The sequence below is a fragment of the Nelumbo nucifera genome, chromosome 2 (assembly GCF_055504915.1).
Source record: "Nelumbo nucifera cultivar China Antique chromosome 2, China Antique-T2T, whole genome shotgun sequence".
In the NCBI taxonomy this organism is placed as follows: domain Eukaryota; kingdom Viridiplantae; phylum Streptophyta; class Magnoliopsida; order Proteales; family Nelumbonaceae; genus Nelumbo; species Nelumbo nucifera.
In genome coordinates, this window is record NC_142650.1 from 46,209,205 (window position 1) to 46,223,749 (window position 14,545).

At 41.6% G+C, this 14,545-nt stretch overlaps 1 pseudogene across 1 annotated transcript in view; it reads left to right on the top strand.

Annotated features, from left to right (window-relative positions):
* LOC104602569 (uncharacterized) overlaps positions 1-14,545 on the top strand; it is a 28,247-nt pseudogene that overhangs the window by 9,539 nt on the left and 4,163 nt on the right. The window contains exons 5-7 of the transcript XR_016082444.1: positions 927-1,107; positions 2,898-2,987; positions 5,407-5,555. The product of XR_016082444.1 is annotated as an uncharacterized LOC104602569 (transcript). The remainder of the gene's footprint in view (positions 1-926; positions 1,108-2,897; positions 2,988-5,406; positions 5,556-14,545) is intronic.

The following is a 14,545-nucleotide window of genomic DNA, read 5'->3' on the forward strand; positions in this document are numbered from 1 at the left end:
TATAGCAACAAGCTTCCTCCTTTGTAACTTGTAGGGGTTCTTCCCCTGCTTTGTATATCTTCCCATGTTCCCTCTCTTTATCTTAATGAATTCTGGTTAAATTTTCTCAAAAAAAAAAAAATTGAAATCCAGCACTGGACATCCCCAATCTAGTTGATTTCTTCCCACCCTTGCCCTTTCAAGTGAGTCTGCTAAATCATTGGCACACCTAGGCACCCAGTTGAAACTCCACAAAGGCTGAAGTGATGGCTGCTCTCACCGGAATCAGGATAATAAAAAATTTGGGAATTCAGAATTTGACCATTGCAGGTGATTCAGCAAATACGATAAAATGGTTAAGAGACAAAGAGGGGGGGTCCCTGGAGACTGAATCATTATCTGACAGAGGCTTGGGATTCTTTGGACTGTTTAAATGTTAACTTAGTTTGGATTCCTAGGGAACACAATCATACTGCAGATGGCCTAGCTAAATTTGATGTGTATTTGGAGCATTTGTATAGCAACAAGCTTCCTCCTTTGTAACTTGTAGGGGTTCTTCCCCTGCTTTGTATATCTTCCCATGTTCCCTCTCTTTATCTTAATGAATTCTGGTTAAATTTTCTCAAAAAAAAAAAAACAATTGAAATCCAGCGCTGGACATCCCCAATCTAGTTGATTTCTTCCCACCCTTGCCCTTTCAAGTGAGTCTGCTAAATCATTGGCACACCTAGGCACCCAGTTGAATGGGCAATTCAAGTTGTTTGCCATAGCTTGTGCCTGTCTCACTTATAGTTCTGCACCATTAATCTTTGTTTATTAGTCACTACTTTTCTCTTACTTATTGGTTCATCTTACATCTTGGAATTGGCTTCATATTGTCTCCCTTAACACAAAAGCTTCTTTCTTTTTCCTTGTTATATATTGATATGCTTTCTTCTTGTATTTAGGGGCCTTCTGTAGGAAAATCTGCTATTGGGGGTCCATTCAACATTGTTGATCACAATGGGAAGTCTGTTACAGATAGAGACTTCTTGGGGAAATGGACTTTGATATATTTTGGATTTACACACTGCCCTGATATTTGTCCAGATGAGCTACAAAAGTTGGCTGCTGCAATTGACAAAATAAGTAAGTTGCTAGTAGTTTCAATATTGCTGGACTTGTGATGAAGATATAGAAATGAAATACACTTTTACCAAAGCTCGAACCATTTTTGCTGTTTGAAGTTCTTATAAACATCTAACTGATCTAAGTTTCCTGTGTTTATCAGTATAAGCATATGAAAATTCTCTTCTTTACTGATGGCATGTAGGTGCAATTTTTGGTCAAATGAATTATTGCATGTCCAGAAATTTGAATTCAATAATACCAAAGGGAATGATTAGTATCAAACTATCAATCACTTGCGGAAAGTATGTTTGCATTGTAGAGAATATGATTGTATCAGACTATTAGGGAAATGCTTGCAAATATTGGTAAAGATACAGGTGTAAAATTATGGCATAAACTCAAGTCAAGTCATATTTTGGGTTGGACAAAATTATGGTGTAAACCCAGGGGAACTAATTTATATCAAGACTTATTCAATGGATTTGTGGATTTTGCAGAATGGAAAAGATCATGACTATGGTTGAAGTTTTCTTTTACTTAATTTTAAGTTTTAGATGGTGTTTGCTAACACTTTTTAGACGTCTAAAAAACTTACTTTTCAGATGTGCAAGTTGCGACCCATTTATGTTTAGGTCTGGACACCAACTTTGATCAAATAAAATAGGTCTGAAATGGTAAGGCATGGGCAAGTTGCTTAATGCAGCCAGGTGCATTTCAGAGCCTAGCCAAAGTTCTAAATGCCCCTAAAATTTTTTGAAATGACCTGTGTTGCCCCTTCTTTTAAACTTTATTCGAGCCCTAGTTTGAGTTCTTTCCTCTCAAATGATAGAAGAGAACACTGTCTTTATTTTTATGAATATATAAGAGAACACCGTCTTCCTCCATTATCATCTGTGTCATGTCTTCTCCAACGAGCACTATAGGCATTGACAGTGATGGTGGTGTTCTGTGACATTTGGAGGATGAAGAGGATTAATGGTTCTACTGTACCTCATCAACTGAGAAGGAGGTTGAGGAAGAGTGATAGGAAGGGAGAGAGAAGAGCAAGAAGAAGAAAATGAGGAGGGAACGGGGAAATTACCGCTGTTGGTTCGGCGTCAATGGCAATGGCAAAGGGGGTGGGGGAGAGTAAAATAGGCCATATCTGCCACTATTTAGACTTCAATCCTGAAAAATAACCTTTTGACTTTTCAGACATTTGACTTCAAAGTTATCAAATGCCACCTTAGTTGGATATAGAGGCTCTTTTTTGACAATAGTAGTTATTTCTGACCTAAAACAAACTATTTCGGTCATGTGGGGATACCAACGAAAAACTAGAGCAATTTATCTATAGAACCTTTGGAGAAAGAAGGAAAGGTTGGAGAAGCTTGAGATAACCTACTTGGATTTTTTTTTTTTTTTATGCCTGTATACTCTTTGTATAAGTATTTTCCTTTAATGAATTGTTATTTACCATAAAAAGGAGGTCCTTGAGATAGGCATCTTCATGGGTGTTCTATAAGACACTTGGTTGCATACTTCACGATGGTTTCACCATGTCTATATTTTTTACAATATTTCCATACAATGTTTCTGGCATTTCTGGCATGTTTCCTATATTGAATGACCAATATTTCCACCGACACTGACATTTTAAACCTTGATTACAACCAGCATTGTAACATTGTATTTTAATAACCAGAATTTGTCTGCAAATGATCCTCCTCCTTTAACTGTTACAGTATTTCTGATATAAGGTTGCCATGATGTTAGGACTTCTGACAGTTATGAAATCCTGACTAAATTGTTTTCTTTCCATCTTGCAGAGGAAAAGGCAGGGATTGATATAGTACCAATTTTCATCTCAGTTGATCCTGAGAGAGACACTGTTGAGCAAGTAGGGGAACATGTTAAAGGTGCCTTCTAATATCAAAGCTTTTTATATAATTGCGTTGTTTTACATATACCATCCTGTCTTAAATCCATGTTTGCAATATCCCCATGATATGCTGATAATTCCCGCAAAATTTCCATTTTAAGGGGTCCTGAGTATCTATCGACACAATTTCAATAATTACATTATTTAAATGAAATGCTCATTATATTTCAACCATGAATGGAAATGAGATAAGATATCTCAACCCATATCACATTTGCATGCTTTTCCATGAGGAATGACTATCTCAATTTACCATAAAAAGGAGGTCCCCTTTCAGATTTCAATTTGGACTAGGAAACTGACCCAAACAACTCCCAAGTGCTTTGAAGCTAAGACAAATCCATAAGTAACCCATTAGGACACTTAAATGAGGGCTCCAACTCCTATCCCTACACAACTCTAATAATATTTTCTTAATCCTACTAAAACTAACTTAATTTAAAGACATCAGAAATTGCTAAAAATAGTAAAAGCTTATTAAAAATAGTAATTACAAGAATTACTATAAATAGTAAGTCCAGGAGTTACCATAAATAGTAATTTCGAAATAAAAATCTAAAAAACAGAACTATGTTCTTAAGACACCAACAACTAGAAAATAAATAAAAAAATGAGACAATACCAATATCTTATAACCCAAAAATTCTGAAATTGGTATAGGAATTGGAATATTGGTTTGTTTCCCTATAAATCTTTCCTTGCTTCTGCATCTGCATCATCTACACTTCTACTGTAAGGTTTCATTCATCATAGTGCTTCCATCAAGTTTAAAAACTTCAAACCATTTGGCAGTTTCTACAAACTCTGTGAAATTTCTCATTTTTGAAGCATCACAATTTTTGTCAAAATTGAAAATTTTGAACCTTTCTCCTTGGAAAGCTATTCATGAAATTTACCCAACTTTCCTTAATTCCATTCGGTTTGATGTGGGCCAGGGCAATAAAGTTCGTTTCTGGGAAGATCTTTGGGTGGGAGATTGTCCACTCAAAGACCTTTTCCCTGACCTTTACACTTTGTCAAACTTCAAAGGGAAAACAATAAGTTTTTTGGGTATTCCTAGCCCAAGTGGGGGTCAATTAGAATATGGGTTTCAGAAGGGGCCTGAGGGAAAATGAATGTGCATCCTTAATTCACTTGCTAGATCTTCTAGGACAATTTCTTTTGGAACCGTCCTTGGAAGATTCCAGAATTTGGAAAGGCTTCACATATTGGCTATTCTCTTGTTCCTCTTTCTTTAATGTTCTTGCCTCACCTAGCAACCCGGATGGGGACTTCCCTGTAAAAGAAATTTGGAGTAAGCCTATCCCCCCAAAAATTCAAGCCTTCTGTTGGGAAATTTTCCTTGGCAAGGTTAATACATGTTATATGCTGCAAAAAGAAGGCCTTTTGCTTGCCTTTCTCCTCACATGTGCTCCCTTTGTAAGGAAAGTGGTGAGACCTTGACACACCTATTTTTATCTTGTTCTTTTGTGCATCTTGTTTGGGTTTCTCCTCAAAATGTGGCAGGTCTTTTTAACTGAGATTTTTTTAGACAATCAAAGAAAAGAAGGAAGGTTATGTGGAAAGCAACAAAGGCAGCTATTTGTTGGGTGATATGGGAAGAAAGGAATAGCAGAATATTTTTAGAAAAGAGTAGAACCACGAAGGAGGTGATTGACACAATCAAAATTAAAGTAGCCCATTGGGTAAGCTCTTTGCATATCTTCCAAGAGTTCTCAGCTATAGACATTATAAGATCCTGGACAGAAGTACCACAATCTTCAAGAGTGAAAGAGAGAGTAAGGACGGAATGGAAACCCCCATATGGTAACAGAATTAAACTGAATTTTGATGGAAGTTCATTTGGAAATCCGGGATTGTCAGGTATCAGGGGAGTAATCAGAAATTCTGAAGGGAGGATATTAGCATTATTCTCTGGACCTATTGGCATGGGCAACTCTCTAAAAGCTAAGGTAATGGCTTTGCTACAAGGATTGAAGATAGCCAAGCAACTTGGAATGAGGCAAATTAAGGTTGAAGGGGATTCCAAGGTGATCATCTCTTGGGCTAATAACAATAGAACTACTCCGTGGACCTTCAAACAAGTGATAAGGGAAGTGGAAAAGGTTGCAAAGGAGGTAGTGGCAGAATTTAAATGGGTTAGAAGGAGTGCAAATGAGCTAGCTGATCATCTTGCTAAACAAGGGGCTTTGAGGCAACAATTGTTTTGGGCTGCATTGTAAAAGGGACAGAAATATGTAATCGTATGGGACTTCTAGTTCCATACACAAAGTTGTAACACTTCTTAAATCTAATTTCAAATAAAAGTTTCCTTTGATGATAAAAAAAAAAAATTGAACCTTTCTTAAATCAGATTTGATCAAATGAGGTGCCTAAAATGTCAATCCCTGTTACAGAGTTTCACCCAAATTTAATTGGGTTAACTGGTACACCAGAAGAGATAAGGAAAGTTGCATGTGCTTATCGAGTGTATTATATGAAGACAGAAAAGGAAGGCTCTGATTACCTGGTTGATCACTGTATAATCATGTATGTATTGCTTTGTGTATTTTGCCAGTATTCTTGCCATTTTAAGTGTTCCTAACATATCCATCTTTTATTTTTAGTATAACGGTAGCCCAGTGCACGAGGCTCCTGCCAATGCAGGGTCTGGGGAGGGACAGACGTACACATCCTTACCCCTGCAAACGGTAACCCAGGTCACAATGGAGAAACCCAACCATTGCACCAAGGCCCACCACTGTTTCCAAGATTTTTTAGTATTTTATGTTTTTCACTTTTCTCCTTGCATGGTTGAATGTTATTACATTTCATGTCTGTTTGTCTAATGAGTGATCGTGCTGCAATATATATATATATATATATATATATATATTCCCTATTCATTTTGCTATTTTTTGAAGCCTTTGCAAGGAAAGTAGGGGCACCTTAAGATTAAGAAAAAGAAAATTTCAATAAAAATAAAAGTCTTACAAGAGAGCCCAAGTGATAAGGCATCACCCAATACAACTAAAAAATTGACCACAATCCAAATAGCTAAGAGAACACCCCTCTTTCCAGAACCCCCAAATTCCATATTGTTAACAGGCCACCTGGCAACCCTTTTGATTCCAACACCACCCAATCCCTGTTGCTCGAGCCCCACACCTCATAAACCGTGTTCCAATCTTACAATTTTGTTCCTTGCAGTAAAATCATCTCCACCTTAAACCACCTCACTGAATTCCTCACCAGTCACCACCTCCACCTCCTTCCTCCTTGGATCCCTCAACCCCCTAATATTTCATGTACATACCCTCATCCTTTCTCCCCCACCCCCACCCTCCCGTTTTCCTCTTAAGCACCTCACCCCTTCTTCCTTCCTCCCCTGCCCCTCTTCTCAGACCTGCCACCTTTCTCTACTCCAACTTTCTTACCCCTCTCTTCCAAATCACTGAAAGCCCTCCCCCCTCCTCCCAAAAAGAAAAAGAAAAACGGTCTTGTATGAGTCTCATCCACTTCCACCTCTAAATCGTCCTGCTCCTCTTCTCCCCCACTTCATCTACTGTTTTAATCCTGTATTTTCTCTTCCTTTTGTAAACCTGTGAATTTGAAGGATCAAATCTTACCCCTCCGCTGACTACCTCTTGATCCTTCCTGACCTCTGACCCTCCACCCTTTTCTTTATTCACTTCAACACTAGACCCCTTTCCCTCCCTCTCTGCTTCTCCTTCTTCACCTGCTGTTTCCGCCCCTGTATCCACCCTCCCTCCTTTCCTTCTCTCCCTTCTCCCTCCGGCAACATAAAACACCTTCTCTTTTTCCTTCACCACCTCCTTTTCCCCTTCTACCTCCTTGTCAATAGACCCTTTGACCCTCTCTCCTTCTTTGATCCATTCTTTCTCTGTCAATTAAAAGTATACGCACATGTGTTCCAGATTCCTTTTCACAAGGACCAGTCACCTTGACTTTCTCTTGCACTCTGCTCTGTTCATGTCCAGAACTGATGATATCTGCTCCAAATTGTAGAGTTTTTTTTTTTTTTATTTTGCTGGTGGTGGTTTACATGAAAATCAATACCTTTAAGATAATCTACTGTAGACAGTATTGGAAGCTGAAATTTGTCTTCTTTTATTGGTATCTAAGCCCTCTAAGACTATCATTGATTTAATCACTATCCCCTGGCCAAGGGATTTTAACTTTTAAGCAAAGGGCATTACAAAGGATTTCTCTGTGAATTCAGTGGCCAGAATATGGTAGTTTATTACGAATTTTACTTTGCAGAAAGCCACACCATGCAATATTGGCATCTTTTAAGGAGTTGCAAAGCTTAACTATAGTAGGTGCTCCTTGCTGAACCCAGGGCCTTCAGGAATTGGACAAAATGGAATTTTTTATAGATCACAGGGAAATTGTCCTGGTCTTTTATGGCTTGATAGGTTAAATGTACAATCTGAGCTGAAATCATGGCTTTATTTTAGATTTTGAGGTTGATTCTTTCCCTAGGATTAAACGCACAGTGATCCTAGATTGTCATTGGCTGGTTTTTATGTTTTGGTTCTGATGATCCCATTAGGAAGAATAGAGCCTTGAGCTCTTAGATGAAACATTTAACTTGGATGCGTTCCTAGGTCTTCCAACTTCCAAGTTTGTTGCTTACAGTCTTGGCAAGGGTCATCATGTTGGGAGGAGTGGGTTATTTGAGAAATTGCACCTTCGGGTTATTTGTCTCTAGATGCCATTTTGATGCCTTGTGTTGAGACCTAAACACTCCTTCCAGAACCCACTAGGGGAGTGGAGCAGGCCACCACCCTTCAGCCATTCACAAGGAGACAGAGAAGACAGGCGACAGAGCCCCAGAATTAGTTACACTCAGAGTTGGTTACTCTGCCGCCAGAGGATATTCCATCCATGTTATCTGCCAGAGTTAGTTACCCAGAAATTAGAGGATATTCCCTCTGATATTACACCTGTAGGCCAGCTATATAAGGCCATCATCATATAATGAAAGCAATGAATGATTCTCCTTTAATTTTCTTCTCCCAGTACAGTTTATTCCTTCCTTCCCTTCTCTTTTTCTCTCCATTTTCTATTTCAGGAGGTCAAGCCTCCCTCGAAGAGGCTTCTGAGGTGAGCAGAAACTCACCAAGTTGGTATCAGAGCCAAGTCGCAGACTAGCTATGCCGCAGACAAGATCCTCTACCATGGAAGATAGAGTCGACCAACTTGAGATTGGGTTCCACCAGGTACTGAACGAACTCAGGGATCTCAAGGTGGTCATCTCTAACCTCGCCTCTCAACAACAGTCCGGCGAGACCAGTCATCCAGCAGGGGCTGATGCCTCTGCTTCCGGTAGCCAAGGAACTGGGAATTACCCCGCTGGAAAGGTCACTAAAATCAATTTTCCCAACTACTCTGGTGGAGATCCCATCCCTTGGATTTTCCGAGCAGAGAGATTCTTCGAGTACCATGAAACCCCTGCACACCAGTGCGTCGCCATCGCCTCCATTCACCTAGAAGGAGACGCTATTCTTTGGCTCCGGTGGTATCGACAAACCCATTCTCAGGTAACTTGGGCGGAGTTCACGGAAGCTCTGTGCATCCGTTTTGGGCCGACAGCGGTCGTGGATTACGACGAACTCCTCACTCGACTAAAACAGACGAGGACGGTAGCAGACTACCAGCTCGAGTTCGAAAGAATGGCGACCAGGGTACATGGATGGTCGGAGAAGGCCTTGGTAGGGTGTTTTGTGGGAGGTCTCAGAGAAGACATCCGCCTGGAAGTGAGAGCTCTTTGACCAGCGACAGTCATGGCAGCGGTGGGTATGGCTCGCCTGCAAGAGGAGAAGATCGATAGTATGCGCAGAACCAGCAAGCTATCCTACCCGAATGTGAGGGTTCCCCAGCGGGCCGAACAGCAACCCATGAAACAAGTTGGGGATTCTCAGAAGCCCATTTTGCCCAGGCCCACTGTGCCCTTCAAACTCCTCTCATGGGCTGAGATGCAGCCCCGACGCGAGAAGGGCCTCTGTTACAATTGTGATGACAAGTTTGGACCGAGCCATAAGTGCAGAGTCCAACGAGTGTTTCTCCTTCAGACGGAGGAAGAACCGGAAGGGGCTGTCCCAGAACACGTAGAAGACTGTGAACTGATCTCAGATGAACCTGAACCCATTGGAGCCGAGATCTCCTTACACGTCCTCATGGGCCTCAACCCTCTTCAGTCCATGCGAGTAGAAGGAAGGTTGGTGGGCCGATCTGTGATGATCTTGATTGACAGTGGCTCTACCCTGAATTTCATCACTTGCCGATTAGCAAGGCAACTAGGTATGACTATACAACCCACTCCACTCTTTTCGATCTATGTGGCTAATGGAAGTCAGATGTTATGTGATGGTGTGTGCAAGAAGGATTCTTTCAGCTAGGCTGATGAGGCCCAACGGGCCTTTGAAGACTTGAAGACAGCAGTTTCGAGCCCTCCAGTCCTTACTCTTCCGGACTTCACCCAGCCCTTTGAGATAGAGTGTGATGCCTCAGGTGCAGGGGTAGGGGCCGTCCTGATGCAGAAGGGACAACCCATTGCTTACTTCAGCAAGGCCCTATCAGCCACTCACCAGAACCAGTCCACTTATGTCAAGGAGATGATGGCAGTGGTAATGGCAGTCCAGAAATGGCGTACATACCTATTGGGACGCCAATTTATCATAAGATCAGACCAACGAAGTCTGAAGTATATAGCAGAACAAAACAAAGAGTGCACACCCCGGAGCAGCAAAAGTGGCTTAGTAAACTGATGGGCTTCGACTACCGAATAGAGTATAAACCTGGGCCCGCCAACAGGGTAGCTGATGCCTTATCGTGGGTAGAGGAGCTGGCCCAACTAACCTACTCTCAGCCCAGTTTTCCCTTGTTTGAAGCTATACGGCAAGAGGCAAGGTCTGACCCGCAGCTGCAGGACATTAGGGAAAAATTGAGGCAGGACCCTTCCCAGGTTGCAGGTTACCAAATTGTAGGACCAGACCTCTTCTTTAAGGGCAGGTTCGTGATTGCTCCAAATTCCAGCCACAAAACTGAACTATTAAAGTTGTTTCATGATTCCACTTTGGGGGGACATTCAGGAGTGCTAAGGACTCTAAAGAGGCTCAGCAACCACTACCATTGGGTAGGAATGCGCAAGGATGTGTTACACTATGTATCCGAATGCCAAACCTGTCAACAACAGAAATACTCCTCACAGTCTCCCGCGAACCTCTCCATGGACTTCATCACCGGACTTCCCTGTTCTTTAGGGAAGGAGGTTATCATGGTAGTAGTTGACCGTCTCACCAAGTATAGCCATTTCTCTGCCCTGCCTCACCCTTACACCGCAGCAACAGTGGCTGACATCTTCATACGGGACGTCACAAAATTGCATGGGACACCAAGATCCATTGTCTCGGATCATGACCCTGCCTTCCTGAGTTCATTCTGGAAGGAATACTTCCGATTGCAAGGAACCCAACTGCACCCATCCACAAGTTACCACCCACAGACGGATGGACAGACTGAAGTTCTTAATCGGTGCTTAGAAGCCTACCTGAGATGCTTCATAGGGGAGAAGCCCAAACAGTGGGCCCACTGGCTTCCGTGGGCAGAATACTGGTACAACACGACTTATCAGTCAGCGGCAGGAACGACACCCTTCAAGGCTCTATATGGCAGAGAACCTCCTCCCATATTACCTTATGATTTTGGGTCGGCTAAGGTGGCAGAAGTAGAGACTCGCCTACTGGCAAGAGACGAGATCCTTAGACTGCTCAAGGCCAATTTGATTAAAGCCCAGCAACGGATGAAGGTCTACTATGACTCTCACCACCGCCCACTAGAGTTTCAGGTAGGTGTTTTTGTCTACCTTAAGCTCCAACCTTACCGCCAGGTCTCAGTGATGAGACGGGCTTGGCACAAGCTAGCTCCCAGATATTATGGGCCCTATAAGGTGCTGGAGAGAGTGGGCCTTGTTGCTTACAGATTGGACCTCCCTGCTACCTCGAAGCTTCACCCGGTGTTTCACATCTCATTTCTCAGGAAAGCTGTGGGGAATCATACCCCTATCTCACCCAACTTACCCCAATTTACAGAGGAAGGGGACATTTACACGGAGCCTATCAAGATTGTGGATTTCCGATGGGTTCGGCAAGGAGGGCAGGTTGTGCCAGAAGCCAAGGTTGAATGGGCCGGACTGCCTCCAGAAGAGGCCACTTGGGAACCTTATCTAAGGTTGAATGAGAGGTTTCCCAACCTAGACCTTGAGGGCAAGGTCAGTGCTAAGGGGGGAGGAACTGTTGAGACCCAAACACTCCTTCCAGAACCCACTAGGGGAGTGGAGCAGGCCACCACCCTTCAGCCATTCACAAGGAGACAGAGAAGACAGGCGACAGAGCCCCAGAATTAGTTACACTCAAAGTTGGTTACTCTGCCGCCAGAGGATATTCCATCCATGTTATCTGCCAGAGTTAGTTACCCAGAAATCAGAGGATATTCCCTCTGATATTACACCTGTAGGCCAGCTATATAAGGCCATCATCATATAATGAAAGCAATGAATGATTCTCCTTTAATTTTCTTCTCCCTGAGTCCAGTTTATTCCTTCCTTCCCTTCTCTTTTTCTCTCCATCTTCTGTTTCAGGAGGTCAAGCCTCCCTCGAAGAGGCTTCCGAGGTGAGCAGAAACTCACCACCTTGTCACTTCCTCAGCTGTTTACATGAGCGAGTACATTAGTCTCTTCTCTTTATCATAAATATTTCATATTTTCATTACAAAGGCAAGGCCATCCACCCACTCCAGACACAAAGAAAAAAGGCATCCCCATAAATTTTCTAGCTTTCCATGTATAGAATATACAATTCACTTAAGCAAGGTAACCCTCCATTTCCTTGGTAAGGGCCAACCAGATTGTGCAGACGTGGATCCTGATTGATGAGTTTTGAAACATTGCTCAGTGCAATGATGGCTTCAACCTGGCAGTCAAATGCATAGCCTCTATGATTTGATAGCCACATATCCCGGGATCCTTGGGAATGGTCTCATTCATCCAATCAAATTTATTTAAAATCACTTGGTAAATGTGAGACATAAGCTTGGTCCCTCCTGCTATGTTACTTTCACATTTTAGGGCAGCTGTAAAATATGGCATGATAGTATGTTATATATGATGGATTTGAGGAATCTACCAACTGCGAAACACTCAGGAATAAGGAGGCAGAGATAGGCAAATCCAAAAGAGAAAAAGAAATTGGTGCCACTATGGGATCTCTATGATAAACAGATATGGATACCAACACAGACAACAAACGGAGATACTACATTTCCCAAAATCTTGGACATGGATACAGGTATATCCCATATAATATGCTTATGTTATGCTTTTATATATAGTTTTTGAAGCTTAAACAGATTTTTTATAACATGGTTTCTTAAAACATACTATGTACATTTTTGAGGTGTTAAAGCTATAGAGTATATCCAGAAATGTCCATGCAGGATGTATTTTGCCATCTTCATTCCAACAAAGAAGTATTCCTGTTCATCCTTGGTCAGGTCCTTTTTTTGATAATAAATAATAAAGAAAAATTTATTATAGAGAATAAAGTAGAAAGTACTACGAGGTGATAAGATATCACACACAAAAAACTCAAATCCCCAAAAAAGACAGAAACCTCCAATCCCTTTAGGTACCGGCTTTACCCCTTACCCAACAATAAAAAAAAAAAGACATCACGGCCCATTAAACTCCAGAACCCAGGAAAATCCCATTAAGGCTTTCAAGACACAACCAAGCCTATGACCATCCCACACGATTCTCCCCTTATCTAAGGGGGTGCTCTGTAGTGTGGATGAGAAATTGGTGGGTGTGGATTAGTCCACACCACACCCTGTGGTAGGGACCAATCCACACCACACCACAGTCCATAGCTGTTCTGAATAGTGGACAAACTGTGTGGACTGGACCAGTCCACACCCACAGTGGCGTTCTGTAGGCGTGGTGTGGACCAGTCCACGCCACACTTTTTGATTCCATGTATCTCATATACATTTTATGAATGATCTACACAGTTAATCATAAATATCTAATTTTTGCATTTTATATGATAAATATATTGAAAAAGGCATCAATGAATTAATATCAACCCTAGTCCAAACTTGATAAGACATCAGTAATGCAACCAGTCTTCTTACTCACTTTTACTCCTCACAGAGCCCAACCCAACTACATCACAGAGATCACTTAGACTCATTTACTTCTCTCATTATATCTCTTTCTCCAACAAATGGTATTAGAAATTTAGAACAATTACACTATATTTCCATTTTATTTTCTTCTTTTTGTTTTTAAATGGCTGATTTGATAATGAAGTCATGGCTCTCCCTATCTACATGCATTTTCTATGGATCAAACTATAGGGCAACATAAAAGTCGAAAGATCTTTAAATCATGCATTAATACTTTGCATTAGAAAGTTCAATGCCCATTACATCATAATGTTCCTATCCTTGTATGTTTGGCAACAAAAATAAAAGAAGCAACAAAATACTTTTTTTCCACAGCATTTGGAGGGAAGAGGAGAAGAGTGAATAAATTGACAGATTTGATTCCACCATCCAAGTTGGCATGATTGGAAAGAGCTTTTGATACAGAAAAGAAATCAATTGTCTAAACGCAAGTTGTTGATTTTGGCATCTTTAGTTTAGTGCCCTTCCTAGTCTTCAGCATATCAATATGTTTCAACCTTCCTTGCTTTTTAGGGGTGGGACTGTAACTCTAAGGCAACCTTCCTTACAAACCGGATGGATGCATCAAGAACACAAAAGCAAACAATCGGCTGTTCAGGATTTAACATCATTCAACAGCTAAGAGGGAAACACAGTACTATTCACACAATAAAGAAGGATTTAGCATCAAGAGGGAAACACAGTACAGAGGATTTTCGGATGCAGATCTAACATTTGTCAAGAACAACACTTGAAACGGAACTGAACAGAGAGAGAGAGAAAGAGAGAAACTTACATCGTGAGTTTCTTCAAGATGGAGCCTTGGCAGGTGGACCGGTGGAGAGCTTCAGCAGGCGATGGAGACCTCCAATGGTAAAATGTGAAGCAGAATAGGGTTTCAGGGAGAGTGTGAAGCAGGGGATCAAAGAATAGACTGTGGGCGGATCCTAACCACAAGATTTTGCTGTTGCTGCTAAATTGGGGTGTGGACGGGACCGGTCCATGATATAGTGTGGACTGGTCCCGTCCACAGCCAACCAAACAGGGTGTTCATCCCATGGACCAGACCAAAACGGTCCATCCATGAGATGAACACGAAACCAAACACCGCCTAATTTTCCTTGTTCAACATTTTTTTTTCCATCCCTATCATCCTTGTCAGGTCCTCGTTAAGGCTAACCTGCATCAAACCCAATTCGTAAGCATCACTAAGTCATTTTTTTCCTTTCTATTCCTTATTGTTAGAGGTGGTGTCATGTTGTTGGTTTAGATAATTTGGTGATGTTGCGTTATTTCTCTCTTGTTTGA